Source organism: Vombatus ursinus, unplaced genomic scaffold, assembly GCF_900497805.2.
Source record: "Vombatus ursinus unplaced genomic scaffold, bare-nosed wombat genome assembly UNPS02004868.1, whole genome shotgun sequence".
NCBI classification, from domain to species: domain Eukaryota; kingdom Metazoa; phylum Chordata; class Mammalia; order Diprotodontia; family Vombatidae; genus Vombatus; species Vombatus ursinus.
In genome coordinates, this window is record NW_020944646.1 from 1,297,032 (window position 1) to 1,310,541 (window position 13,510).

At 35.1% G+C, this 13,510-nt stretch overlaps 1 protein-coding gene and 1 pseudogene across 1 annotated transcript in view; one reads left to right on the top strand and one right to left on the bottom strand.

Annotated features, from left to right (window-relative positions):
* The window catches only part of IL1RAPL1 (interleukin 1 receptor accessory protein like 1), a 691,792-nt gene that overhangs the window by 352,821 nt on the left and 325,461 nt on the right, over positions 1–13,510 (bottom strand). The gene's annotated exons all lie outside the window — the stretch shown is intronic.
* LOC114028181 overlaps positions 1–13,510 on the top strand; it is a 136,520-nt pseudogene that overhangs the window by 22,490 nt on the left and 100,520 nt on the right.

Sequence of the window (13,510 nt, forward strand, 5' to 3'; positions counted from 1 at the left end):
AATGAAGACTATATGAATTGGAATAATGTGTCATGAGGATGGAAACAGAGAATGGTGTCAGATTGTGAAGAGCTATACATTTCAACTAGAGGTATTTGTGTTTTATTATAAAGGAAGTGGATATTAGCTAATGTTTATTGAACTGTGCAGCAATATTGTCAGACTTATACTTGAGGAATTTCAATTTGTATGTAAAGAATAGCTTGGTGAGAGGAAAGCTGGGAGTCAGGAAGACTAATTAGGAGATAATTGCAACAGTCCAGGTGAGAGGTGATGAGAGTCTAAACTAGCATGGTGTCTTGTGAGTGGAGCAAAGTGGTTTCAAAAGATCTTGAAGTGGTAAACAAAAGCAACAACTTTGACAAAGAAGTCAATAAGTATAAGGACTAAGAAAAGTAATCAGATTTACAAATTAGGCAGGTAGGTGGCACAATAGACTGAACTTATACTCAGATAGAGATGGGTTTAACTTCAGCTTTTGACTCTTATTATCTGTGTCATACTCAGCAAGTCATTTAACTCTGTTTCAGTTTCCTTATCTGTAAAATGTGGGTACTAATAACACCTAATGCCCAGTGTTGCTGTGAAGATCAAATGAGAGCTATCTAAGTGTTAAAGCATTACATATGCTTATTATATTATTATTATGTCTTTAGTGACATAGATGGCCAATTATTGAGAATGGAAGTCAGAAGGCAAGATCATAAAAAGAAAGGTAGAAGTGAGAAATTGGAAGCACAAAGTATAGACAACTTTATAGGTTGGTTCTGAAATGGAGGTGACATAAAAGGTGATAGCTTGAGGGGATGGTAGGGTCCAGTGAAAATTTGAAGGATAGGGAATATTTGTAGGGATATTTGTAGATAGTAGGAAAACTGCCAGTGGATAAAGGGGAGCTGAAAATTAGGGACAAAGAAGAAATTCAATGAGGCAAGATGGTAAAGATGATAGGAAGAAATGGAATTAAGTGAACAAATAAAAGGCTTGACTTTGGTGAAAATAAGGGCCACCTCACAACCTCATCTTCTGGGACTATGAGAAGGGAGAATTTACAGTGATGAAGTGATTTGAAAAGCTGTATTGATGAGAGGAGGAAGTCTTATAACCTAATATTTTTCAGTGAAGTATGAGGCAACATGTTCCATTGGGAGGGAGGATGAAAAAGGTGGTATAAGTAACTTAACAAGAGAAGAGAAGGTTTGAAACAGACTTTGGAAAGTGACATCTAGGGTTGGTCACTGAAGAATAAAATGATTTGTTCTCAGTAATGGGATTCCTGTTGTCATTGACAACTTTCCACACACACACACACACACACACACATATTACGTGCAAAAATATATAATAGAATAATAGATACCATTACTATATATTATAGAATATGTGAGTGCATTATATATAAATAATATATATCATTACTACATATACATATATTTATATTTTCCCTGGTAGAATGATAAATCTCCAGCCCCTAGTATGGGGCATAACATGTAAATATTCATGTTAAAAATTGTAGATAATCTGGTCAGCATGGTTGTAGGCCTTTTCCAATGGCATTCTACAGCTTGAGAACAGAAAAAGAGATGGATAAGACCAATGGTGGGCATAGCTAAGAGTTTGTGTTAGCAAGTTATGTGTAATAGTAAGATAATTGGGTACAGGATTCAAGGATAAAGGGTAGCAAATGTCTGAAATATTTAACTAGTCAAAATTTTAAAGGGAAGAAAATGAGCTCAGAGGAAGAGTGAAGGACTGGTAAAACTGAAAAAGGTAGAGAAACTGTTGATTGGGATGACGCAAGAGGCAAAGGGAATGCCAGAAGTTTGTATTCAGACAGAACAATTTCAGAGTTGTGGATCATAGATGTGGGTAATTATATAATTAAGGCTGTGAATATCCTTGTGTGTAGCTGAGATGAAGTAAGGTTGAGAATCATAGATGTTTAGCCAGTCCATCAACTGGGAAGTGAGAATCTTTGAGGAGACATCAACACACAAATTAAAGACCCCAAATATAAAGGCTGGGGTTGACTGTGAAAAGGGGATGAAATATAAGAGGAAGGGAGAGGATAGCAATGAACTGCTAGGTACTGAACATCTTGAATAACTAAAGAGAATGACCTAAATGTCACTTGCTAAGTTCTGGGGATGGTGGCATTTAGCAAACTAGCAGCAGAGCCATGACTGAAAATGTTATCCTTATGACAGAAAGCTAACTTTGTTTGTAGCTACTAAAAATAATAATATCAGTATATTAAGTCGAGGTTAGAAGGTCCTGTTTGTAACCTTCCTGATAAATTGTATACCTTACAGAGTAAAAACTTGGTTAACTGGCACCTGGAAGATTAAAACATGGGCACCAGAGTGAACCTGTTCTCACTGGACACATCCTGATACAAAGAAAAAAACCTGCTGCTATTTAAGCTGTTACATTTACTTTGTTTGGAAAATTAGCATGCAATGATGCTCAGGGAATTATATTACTTTAAAATGGGTCATATCCAAGTCACTTGACCTTTTTTTTCCTTTATTTAAAAATCGTCTCTAATTATTGATCAGTATCTGATTTTTCAATTTTCCAATGCCTGTTGAAAATTGACTCCAAGTCACTAATTGGTTTCTCATGGGGCATATGCTGATAAAAATGAAAGAAACTGTTGCTACTTAAGCTGTTACTCACAGTTTTATCTAGTTTATGTCTCAATTCTTTCTTAATAAGATTTTAAAAATAACTGAGGCAGAATACATATCATCACTTTATTGATATTTATTTCAGCTAATCAAGTACCATTTCTTTGATAATGTTGTAGTGAGAATAATGAAACAATTTTCTTTTTTTTGAGAATTAAAAAGAGTTTATTAAACAATATATCAGGTTAGCAACACATTGATGGGCTGATCACTAGAGATCAGCAAGGAATTCAAAATGGATCCAGCTTCTAATGTTAACTTTCATAATGAGATAAAGACAATTCAGATAGGTCCACATCAGCAAAAGGGATGGGCCATTGAATTTTAGCTCCTCCCTAATTTCTGCATCATAAGGAAATGAGGTTATAGATAGGGGGAATGGGCTTCAATATGCTAGCTAACATGTAGGGGATGACCTCCTATGTGCTAGAGAGCAGAGAATACAAAAGCTGCAGACTGGTGATGTCTCCCCAACACTGATGAACAGGTACTTAGAAAACAAGTCAGATTGGAGACAGTGGGAGTCACTATATAAATTTTGATAGTATCAACAATGCATTTCTTTTTTTCTGTTTTTATTAATAAATTTATTTATTTTTAGTTTTCAACATTTACTTCCACAATATTTTGAGTTCCAAATTTTCACCCCATCTCACCCCTCCCCCCATCCCAAGATGGCATGCATTCTGAATACCCCTTCCCCTAGTCTGCCTTCCCTTCTATCTCTCCCCTCCTTCTCTTATCCCCTTCCCCTTCTACTTTCCTGTAGGGCAGGATAGATTTCTGTACCCCATTTCCTGCATTTCTTATTTCCCAGTTGCATGTGAAAACATTTTTTTTAAACATGTGTTTTTAAAACTTTGGGTTACAAATTTTCTCCCTTCCTCCCCTCCCACCCACCCTCAAAAGGCAAGCAACTCAATGTATGTTATTGTGCAGTTATGCAAAACACTACCATAGTAGACATGCTATAAAAAACTCACTCTATTTCCCTTAGTCCTATCCCACCCATCCCCATTTATTCTATTCTTTCTTTTGATCCTGTCTCCCCTCAGGAGTATTTGCTTCTGACTACCCCCTTTCCCAATCTGCCCTCCTCTCTATCATCCCCCTACTGTCTTGTCCCCTTCCCCCCCCCATTTTCCTGTAGGGTAAGACAGATTTCCATACCCAGTTGAGTGTGTATATTCCCTCCTCAAGTCAAATCCTATGAGAATAAGATTCACTCATTCCTTCTCACCTTCACCCATTTCCCATCCACTGTAAGACCCTTTTCTGTTTTTTGTGAGATAATTTACCCTGTTCTACCTCTCCCTTTCTCCTTCTCCTAGTATAATCCTCTCTCAACCCTTAATTTTATTCTCCAGATATGACCCCTTCATCTTCAAGTCACCCTGTGCCCTCTATCTATCTATCTATTGATCTATACACATACATATAATTTTTTCCCTCCAACTACCCTAATACTGACAAAGGTCTCATGAGTTACAAATATCATCTTTCCATGCTGGAATGTAAACAGTTCAACCTTAATAAGTCTTTTATGATTTCTCTTTCCTGTTTACCTCTTCATGTTTCACTTGAGTCTTGTATTGGAAAGTCAAATTTTCTCTTCAGCTCTAGTCTTTTCACCAAGAATCCTTGAAAGTCCTCTATTTCACTGAATGACCATTTTTTCCCCTGAAGGATTATACTCAGTTTTGCTGGGTAGGGGATTCTTGGTTGTAATCCTATCTCTTTTGCCCTCTGGAATATTATATTCCATGCCCTGTGGTCCCTTAATGTAGAAGCTGCTAAATCCTGTGTTATCCTGATTGTGTTTCCACAGTACTTGAATTGTTTGTTTCTCACTGCTTGCAATATCTTCTTCTTGACCTGGGAATTCTGAAATTTGGCTACAATATTCCTAGGAGTTTTTCTTTGGGGATCTCTTTCAGGAGGAGATCAGTGGATTCTTTCAATTTCTATTTTGCCCTCTGGTTCTAAAATATCAGGGCATTTTTCCTTAATAATTTCTTCAAAGATGATGTCTAGGCTCTTTTTTTGATCATGGCTTTCAGATAGTCCAATAATTTTTAAATGAACTCTGCTGGATCTATTTTCCAGGTCAGTTGTTTTTCCAATGAGATATTTCACATTGTTTTCTTATTTTTCATTCTTTTGGATTTGTTTTACAGTGTCTTGATTTCTCATAAAGTCACTATTTTCCAATTGCGCTATTCTAATTTTTAAGGAAGTATTTTCTTCAGTAAGTTTTTGGAGTTCCTTTTCCATTTGACCAATTTTGCCTTTTAGGGCATTCTCCTCCTCATTGGCTTTTTGGACCTCTTTTGCCATTTGGGTTAGACTATTTTTTAAGGTGTTATTTTCTTCAGTATTTTTTTGGGTCCCCTTTAGCAAGCTGTTGACTTGCTTTTCATGATTTTCTTGCATCACTCTCATTTCTCTTCCCAGTTTTTCCTCTACTTCTCTTCCTTGGTTCTCAAAATCCCTTTTGAGCTCTTCCAAGTCCTGGGACTGATTCATAGTTTTCTTGGAGGTTTTGGATATAGGAGCTTTGACTTTGTTGTATTCTTCTGGTTGTATGTTTTGATCTTCTTTGTCACCGAAGTAAGATAATATAGTCTGACTCTTTTTGCGCTGCTTACTCATGATCCTGGCCAATTATTTGAGTTTTAAACTCTTTGTTAAGGTAAGAGTCTGCTTCCAATGTAGAGAATGTACTGTCCCAAGCTTTGGGGGTTTGTACAGCTGTTTTCAGAGATTCTTTCAGGGACCTGTAAATTTTCAGTTCTTCCAAGGTGGTATGATAAGGGGCAAGGTGTTTCCTCTCCACCACCACAACAAGCTCCACCACACCAGTACTCCTCCTCACCCCAGGGCTGCCCCTCAGAACTGTGACCCAGATCCAAGTATGGGCAAAGCAAGAGATTCCTGCCTCAGCTCTGGCAAAGAGATCCCTGCAATCCCTCTCTGATCAGCTACTCGATTCCCCCTCAGTCTGTGTGCTGTAAGCTCAGGAGGCAGCCATCAGAGCTGAGACCTAGCTTCTCTCTCACCATAGTCAGACTTTCCCACTGACCTTCTAAGTTGTCTTTGGTGTTAGTGGATTGAGATATCTGGAAACTGCCACAGCTGCCCGCAATTCAGTCCTCTGAGGCCTGCTTCAGATTCGCTGCGGCCTGTGTGCTCACACCGAATTGCACTCCTCTCCCCACCAGGTGCGATATACCTTTCCAATCAACCATCCAGGTTGTCTTGGTCTGGAAATTTGTTTCACTCTGTCTTTTTGTAGGTTCTGCTGCTTTAGAATTTGTTTAGAGTCATTTTTTATAGGTATTTGGAGGGGTTTGGGGGAGAGCTCAAGCAAATCACTGCTTTCACTCCGCCATCTTGGATCCACCATGCCCCGCCCCCAACTTTCTTTAAAAGCTTTAAAATCCAGCACAAAGCCTATTACAACCAGGTCCTGATTAGTGTGAATAATGAACACCATGAAGTTGTCACATTATCTGAATTTGTGCAGCATATTTCCATTGTACTGGAACCAATTTCCATAAACATAATTTTAACTTTGAATACATGCTGCCACTTCAGGAAATTTGTTATTCTCACTGATTTGAGACCTAGTTATATAACTAACTCTGACAATGGACATTATATTTCTTTACTGTTACTTACAATGTAGTGTTTCTCATTATGAATTCCATTTAACACTCAATAAATGATCATTAGAGTGCCTAAACATGAATGTTAAAAAAAACTTGACTAAAGTGGTTTCATGAAAAAATTTCTGGAAAATAAAAGTAATTATTTCAAAATTTTATTTCTATCACTTTACTGCAAGAAAAGATGGAAAGCAGCTCTTAAAGATTTCTTTTTAAAATATTATTAGGTCTTTAAGAGTCCTATTGTAAATTATTTTAAAAATGAAAAAGGTCAAGAAAAGGGTCTATTGTAGTATTTGGAAATGATTATTACTAGTCTATTCCTTGCCCCCATTCATTTTCATTATGTTTGCATATGAAATATTCATGTTTTCTATAACATAAAGCTAACTTTTTATTTTCTTTCTAAAATACTAGTATATGTTATAATAATGAACATACATGTGTTTTTATTCAGTTTTGTGAAGTAGGCAATAAAAAATTAATTTTAATATACGCATAAAAGATTTTAACACATTACAATCATAATACTTGGTCACAGGATTGTAGGCCTAAAACTAAAAGGTACCTAAAAAGCCATTTATTAGTCTGAATTACAAACTCTGTGAAGTTGTCCCATCATTTGAATTTGCAAAGCTTATTTCCATTGGACTGGAACCAGTTTCCATAAACATATTTTTAGCTTTGAATAGTGAAAATCTGAATACATGCTGCCACTTCAGGGGATTTGTTATTCCTACTAATTAAAACCTAGCTGTGTAACTAATTCTAACAATGGACATAATATTTGTTTACTGTTACAATGTAGTGGTTTTCATTTTGAATTCCATTTAAAACTCAATGAATGATCATTAGAGTGCCTAAATATGAATGTTAAACAACTTGACTAAAGTGGTTTCAGGAAAACTTTCAGGAAAATAAAAGTAGTTATTTCAAAATTTTATTTCTATCAATTTACTGCAAGGAAAGATGGAGAGCAGCTCTCACAGATTTCTTTTTAAAATATTGTTAGATCTTTTGACCTCTATTATTAAATTATTTTAAAATGTAAAATGTCAAGAAAGAAGAGGTTAAGAAAAGTATGTATTATAGTACTTGAAAAGATTATTATTAGTCTATTCCATATATATATGTCTGATTTTGTGTATGGGAAATGAAAATTTACCTTTCTCAGTGAATATCTATGAATATCACATAAGGCAGTTAGGTGGCGCAATGGATAAGAGTACCAAGCCTGGAATCAGGAAGACCTAAATTCAAATCTGGCCTCAGATACTTACTAGCTCTGTGAACCAAGACATGTCACGTAACCCTGTTGGCCTCAGTTTCCTCATCTGTAAAATGAGCTAGAGAAGGAATGGCAAACCACTCCATTATTTTTGCCAAGAAAACTCCAAATTGGGTAATGAAGAGTCAGACATGATGGAAATAACTGAATAACAAATATGTACATATATATGTATATATCATATACACACACATCTAAATATACAAAATTATTTGCATGTCTACCCAAGGTGGAGGTCAAAGAGTATGATAAATTTTCATTCATCATAAACCTTTTTCATCCCTAAAATATAATGTAATTTTACCTACATCACAAGGTTGTGGCGAGAATCAAAGAGATCATGTATATCAAGTGCTTTGCAAACCTTAAGTTACTATGTAAATATCAGCTACTATGATGGTCATGTGCATATTACCACCAATTTTCATTATTTCTGCATATGGAATATTCATAATTTATACAATATAAAGCTAACAACATTTTTGATTCTTTTTAAAGAACTATTATATGTTACATTAATACACATAAAACTATTTTCTTCATTAATGAAGTGAATTAAATAGTGAAAAAAATATTTTATAGATATGCATACAATATTTTAACACAATCATAATACTAGGTTATAGGATTGTAGAGGACATCTAGTCCTATTCCTTCAAAGTGAGGAAATTGAGTCTCAGGAAGGGGAATTTACTTGTACAGGTAAGACAGCTAGTAAGCAGAAGAGTCAGGATTTAAATTTTAGTCCTCTGACTCCCAAGCCAAAGCCCATTCTACCATACTACAATGCCTGAATTAACTGGGCCCCTTGACTGAATCCAAATTTTTGTTCTGTGAAGAACAGGCCTCAGGTTCCTCATCCCTCCCAGAAGGTCTCTAATGCAGGATGCATGTTAAGATCTTATAAGGTCTTTGATAAATACAATGGAGAAACTCTATTAAATAACAATGACAAAAAACTACCCTAACCAAAATTACCTCCTCCAATGGCCTGCCTAAATTGCTAGCAATAGCCACACTCCTTAAGGGCCTTCTAAAACTACCCTGGTAATTTCTCTGATTAATTCATTTATACCCATTAGACATGTCAGATAAAATAGAGAAAATATTGCATCTTGTAAAAGTGTTAAATCCTTGGGAGTCAGGGTTAAGATGATTATACTGGGTGCCTGCAGTTAGCACACACTAGAAAAGAAAAAGGAAGCACCGCTTGGAAAAGAAGTTGCAGACAAAGTTTTTAAATTCCACAGTTTTGGCAGTTCCAGGCCTGATTAAGATCCTACTCATTATTGTGACTCTCGGCTGGATATGAGAGAAAAAGAACAGTTGAATGAGTTGATTTTTCCCCCACATTATTAAAATGTGCTGCATAATAGAGTTTGGGGCACAGCATTCATATTTATGTTTATTACTTCAGTTTTCTTCAACCACCTAGGGATAGAGGAGAAAATTCCAAGTTCATAAGTTTTATAAGCATCCTCTGTCTTGGACTCAATGCTATTTTGTTACTTCATAAAAACTAACTCCTCTACAAATCTTAATAGCTACCAAAGTCACATTATATTATCTTCTCTGGCAGGAGAAGTACATTTACATTTACATTGCTTTTCCTGCCTCTGCTTTGTAGAGGTGCTCACATTTGACAAAGCCATTTTACATGTGTATTTTCTAAACATATACATATTTCATACCTTCAATTAAAAAATAGAACTGAAAAACAAATTGTCATTGTTTGTGGGTAGTTGGATAATGTTTACTTTAGTAATTGAGTCTCTTTTGCAGTATAAATACTTAAGAACTCTTAAGAGTATCCCCACTAAACATTTGGTGTGACCTCCAAGGGAGTTGGAAAGGATGTTACTCATGGAGAACTTTGGGAGATTTTCATTTTCTTCTTCTTTTTTATATAGAAACTAATCACTGGCTTTAAGGACCCAGTACAAGTTGTGCCTCTTCTGCTTTTATGTTGCATAGAATAACCATTTTTAGTCTAAACATAGTATTCTTTGCCCAACAGAAAACCAGACAGAGTTGTTTTTTCTTTTAAAGCTTAGAATGAAAACATCTTTCTTTTCTTGTCTCCTAACACTTTGGTTTCCTTCCTCATTGTTCTAAGAACATTTTTTTCTCTCACTACTGCTAACACAGTAAACAAATTAAAAGGATATGTATGTTTTGTGTTCATGTGTAATTTTAAATAGAGAAAAAAAATCTTCCTGTCTCTTTTGTTCCCCCTTAAGCAATTAGTAAGGGTTTTATATTCAAAATTCTCGAATGGTGTTATTTTAAGTAGATTGATAGATTTAAATAATTTAAATAATTTTAGTTAATTTTCTTCTTTCTACTTCTACATTTGTTTGGAATGTCAATTTTCTAAGAAAGGGTAAAAATTATATTTTTCTAGCCTTAAAATGGTTTATCTTCCCTTCCTCTCCATTGGAGCCGCATAAGTATCAAAGGGACTAGCAGCAGCTGTAGCAACAGAGATGTGCCTACACCAGAGATTCAGCCGTGACTCAGACACCACCTTGGGAATCTGGCAGTTTACCTAAAAAGTAGAGATTTCAGCAAATAAGTACAATTATACCCTGTGGGTTCTGCATTTGTTAGCCAGGGTAATTGTACCAGGTGTGTTAAATCACTTGGAAGCTTCAAAGCCCTAGTTCTGAGCATACCAGAAATGTGTATGCATTAGTTGACAAATGTACCTATAACATAGCAGTATTTAAATGATCTGTTCACACTTTGCTATGCCTTTTCTTAAATATTCTTCAAATATATAAAAATTAGAAGTTAAGAAGGAACAAATACCAATGATGAATACAAAAACTGTAATGAATCCTTCCTTAGTGGCCAAGGAAAGGAGTAATAAAAGGTCTGTTAAGAGACAGAGATCACGTTTGTATCTGAGAACCATAATACCACAAAATCATTATCAATAAAACACCTTTGATATTTCCCATGAATTTTGGGATTGAGAATTGGACATTAGGATTTAGGGAACAGTAGTAAAAGTAAAACTTACTTTGTTCCCTGAAGTATAGTCAAATCAATATTGTTTTGATTAACAGGAAGCTTATAAGATCAAAGGTTTATTAGCCTCTCTGCTTGTGGTTAATGGAAGTAAATGTAGGAATGAGAATGGACTCTACTCTTAAGAAAATATTTTTCTTTATCAATAATGGATCAAGACCATGAATAGTCAAATATTTAAGCTAAGAAAAGCAAGCTACCACCTCCTAGTTTGAAAAATGTATAATATCATTTTTCCTTATTAAAGGTTTCTATATCTCTTTTCCTTTTAAATAGTTTCCTCCCCTATAGCACTGTCCCCCTGGGGGACTGTCTTCTCACTGGTGATTCCTTCCCATGAGAGAAGCTGGGGAAAGGATGGGTCAGAGATGTGGCAATAGTGAGCTCTGTTCTGGACATGCTGAGTTTTTGGAAAGCACTCCATCCATCTTGCTGGCATGTTTTTAAAACATAATTAGTGCTTAGCATGGTTTGTGGCACATAGTAGCTCGGAATAAATGCTTTATCTATCTATGTATTAAGGACATATCAAGTTGCTTTACCAGAAAATGTAAGTACAAAATGGTATAAGTCAAGGTCCTTGTTCTCAAAGAGTTTATAATCTAGCACTAAAAATTTGGCAAGAGAGACATTTCTAAATAAATTATACTCAGCTGTAGACCGTGACAAAGTTGGAGAATCCAGCTAACAAAGTCAACAGCATGTACCCAGAAAATGTTCCAGCCAAGCCTTCAGAATATCTCCTGAGAGCACAACCAACTAAGAAATCGATGAGGATTAAATCTAGCAAACAAACAAAAACATTTTATTTTCAAAATATTGGGGAGGGAAGAACATGCAAAAAGGAGAAAATATGAATATGTTATAATCATTATCTGGGGCTTTTGGTAATAAAGTGTTAGTCACATTCCTTGTTGAAATATATATATATATATATATATATATATATATATATATTGTATTTTATAGAAATTCCATTCCTGTAACTCAGAAAGATAAAAAAGTAAATTGTATATGAATGATTGTTAATCCAATTAATCTCAAAACATCATCATCATCATCCCTGTAGTCATCATGTCAACTCTCCTTGACTTCATTATTTATGGAAATCATACCACATTTTAATTTGCCACCTATGTTCAACATCTTGACTCTTACCGCACTCTCATCAATATGATGTCCTATGACACAGTTTTGAGCCCACTTCTCTTCATTCTGTACATTCTCTTTCTTGGTGACTATTTCAAATTGGATGTCCTTGAGATTATCTCAAACACAGCATGTCCCCCCAAAAAATGATTATTCCTCCACCTTCAACCCAAAATGTTCTCTAAATTCCACATTTCTGTTGAAGGCACCACCCTTATTCCCCTCTCCCAGGATCATGACCTCAGTCTTATCTACAACTGTTTATTCTCCCCTCACCCCACATATAGTCATTTATCAAATCTTTCTATTTCCTTTCCATTCTTGTGTTTGACCCATTGTGTTTACTCCCACAGATACCATCTTAATTTGGTCTTTCATCATCTGTCAACTACTATTGTAATAGCCTCTCTATTGGTCTACCTGACTAAAACCTATCCCTGCTTTAGCACATCCTTCCCATAATTATATATGTGATTTTCCTTAAGAGTAGATCTGATTATGTGTCTTTCCTACTCAGGAAAGTGGTTTCCTATTGCATCTAGGATAAAACAGAAACTTTTCTCTTTTGCTTTCAAGGACACATCTTAAATAGCACACATATATACATATGTGTGTATATGTATATGTCCTTGAAGTTTCTTGTGAGGGATTATTTTATTGTTTTTTTAATCTCCAGTGCAAGACAGATAGTAGATGTATAATAAATTATTGTTGAATTATGGACTGCTCTGTACTTTATATAGTCTTACAGAATTACCTCAGGTGTTGAGAGGGAAAGTGATTTTCCTATGGTCACACAACCAGTATGTGTCAAAGGCTAGATTTAAACCCAGGTCTGGCTGACTGCAAGATCAGCACTCTTTAGAAAATAAGCCATTTTGCTTTGAGTTAATTCATAATTATTAAAAAATGAAAAAGTGATATTTCACATTTTCTGTGGCTTTTTCCAAAATACCTTATACGTGATGAATTCAGGCAATCAGGAAATATTCAATATAATAAAATTCCTTCAGGGAAATTATTTTCTTTTGGAGAATAGAAGTTGTATCTTCTATTGTATATATCTTTTATTCAAGGGACAAGGGAAGGAGCTGGACTTGTGGTTTCATTTTGAATAGGGAATTTCTCCTAAGGAAATTCTCTTAGTTCTGGTGTTTTTGTTTGTTATGTTTTATTTTTGTATATGGCTTATAGGTTAAATTTGAACCTAGGTCTTCTTGAATCTCTATCCATTTTGGTCAGCTGACTCTGCATGTAGAAAAAGAGTGAGTATTTAATAAATGTTTTTGTTCTATTCTTTCAAGTGCTAAAAAAAAATTCAAAATTTGTCCCATGTATTGATTGTTGGATAGAATAAAAACACTTTACCAAAAAGTTAGAATATGCAAAAGTAAGGAGGAATGTGAAGAAGATACAAGGTGATGAAAGGTTAATGGCTGATGCACTATTAGCCAGTTTGGCCAACATAGATGTTTGTGGTAGCTTTAGGTCTTGCTGAAGACTGATTTTTTGACATTCCATTCACATAGCTCATAAATATTTAAATGGTAAAGTATGTATTAAGTATGTATAGATAGTAGTAGCAGCAACCTGGCCACTACCAACAGAATTCTTCTTCTTCTTCTTCTTCTTCTTCTTCTTCTTCTTCTTCTTCTTCTTCTTCTTCTTCTTCTTCTTCTTCT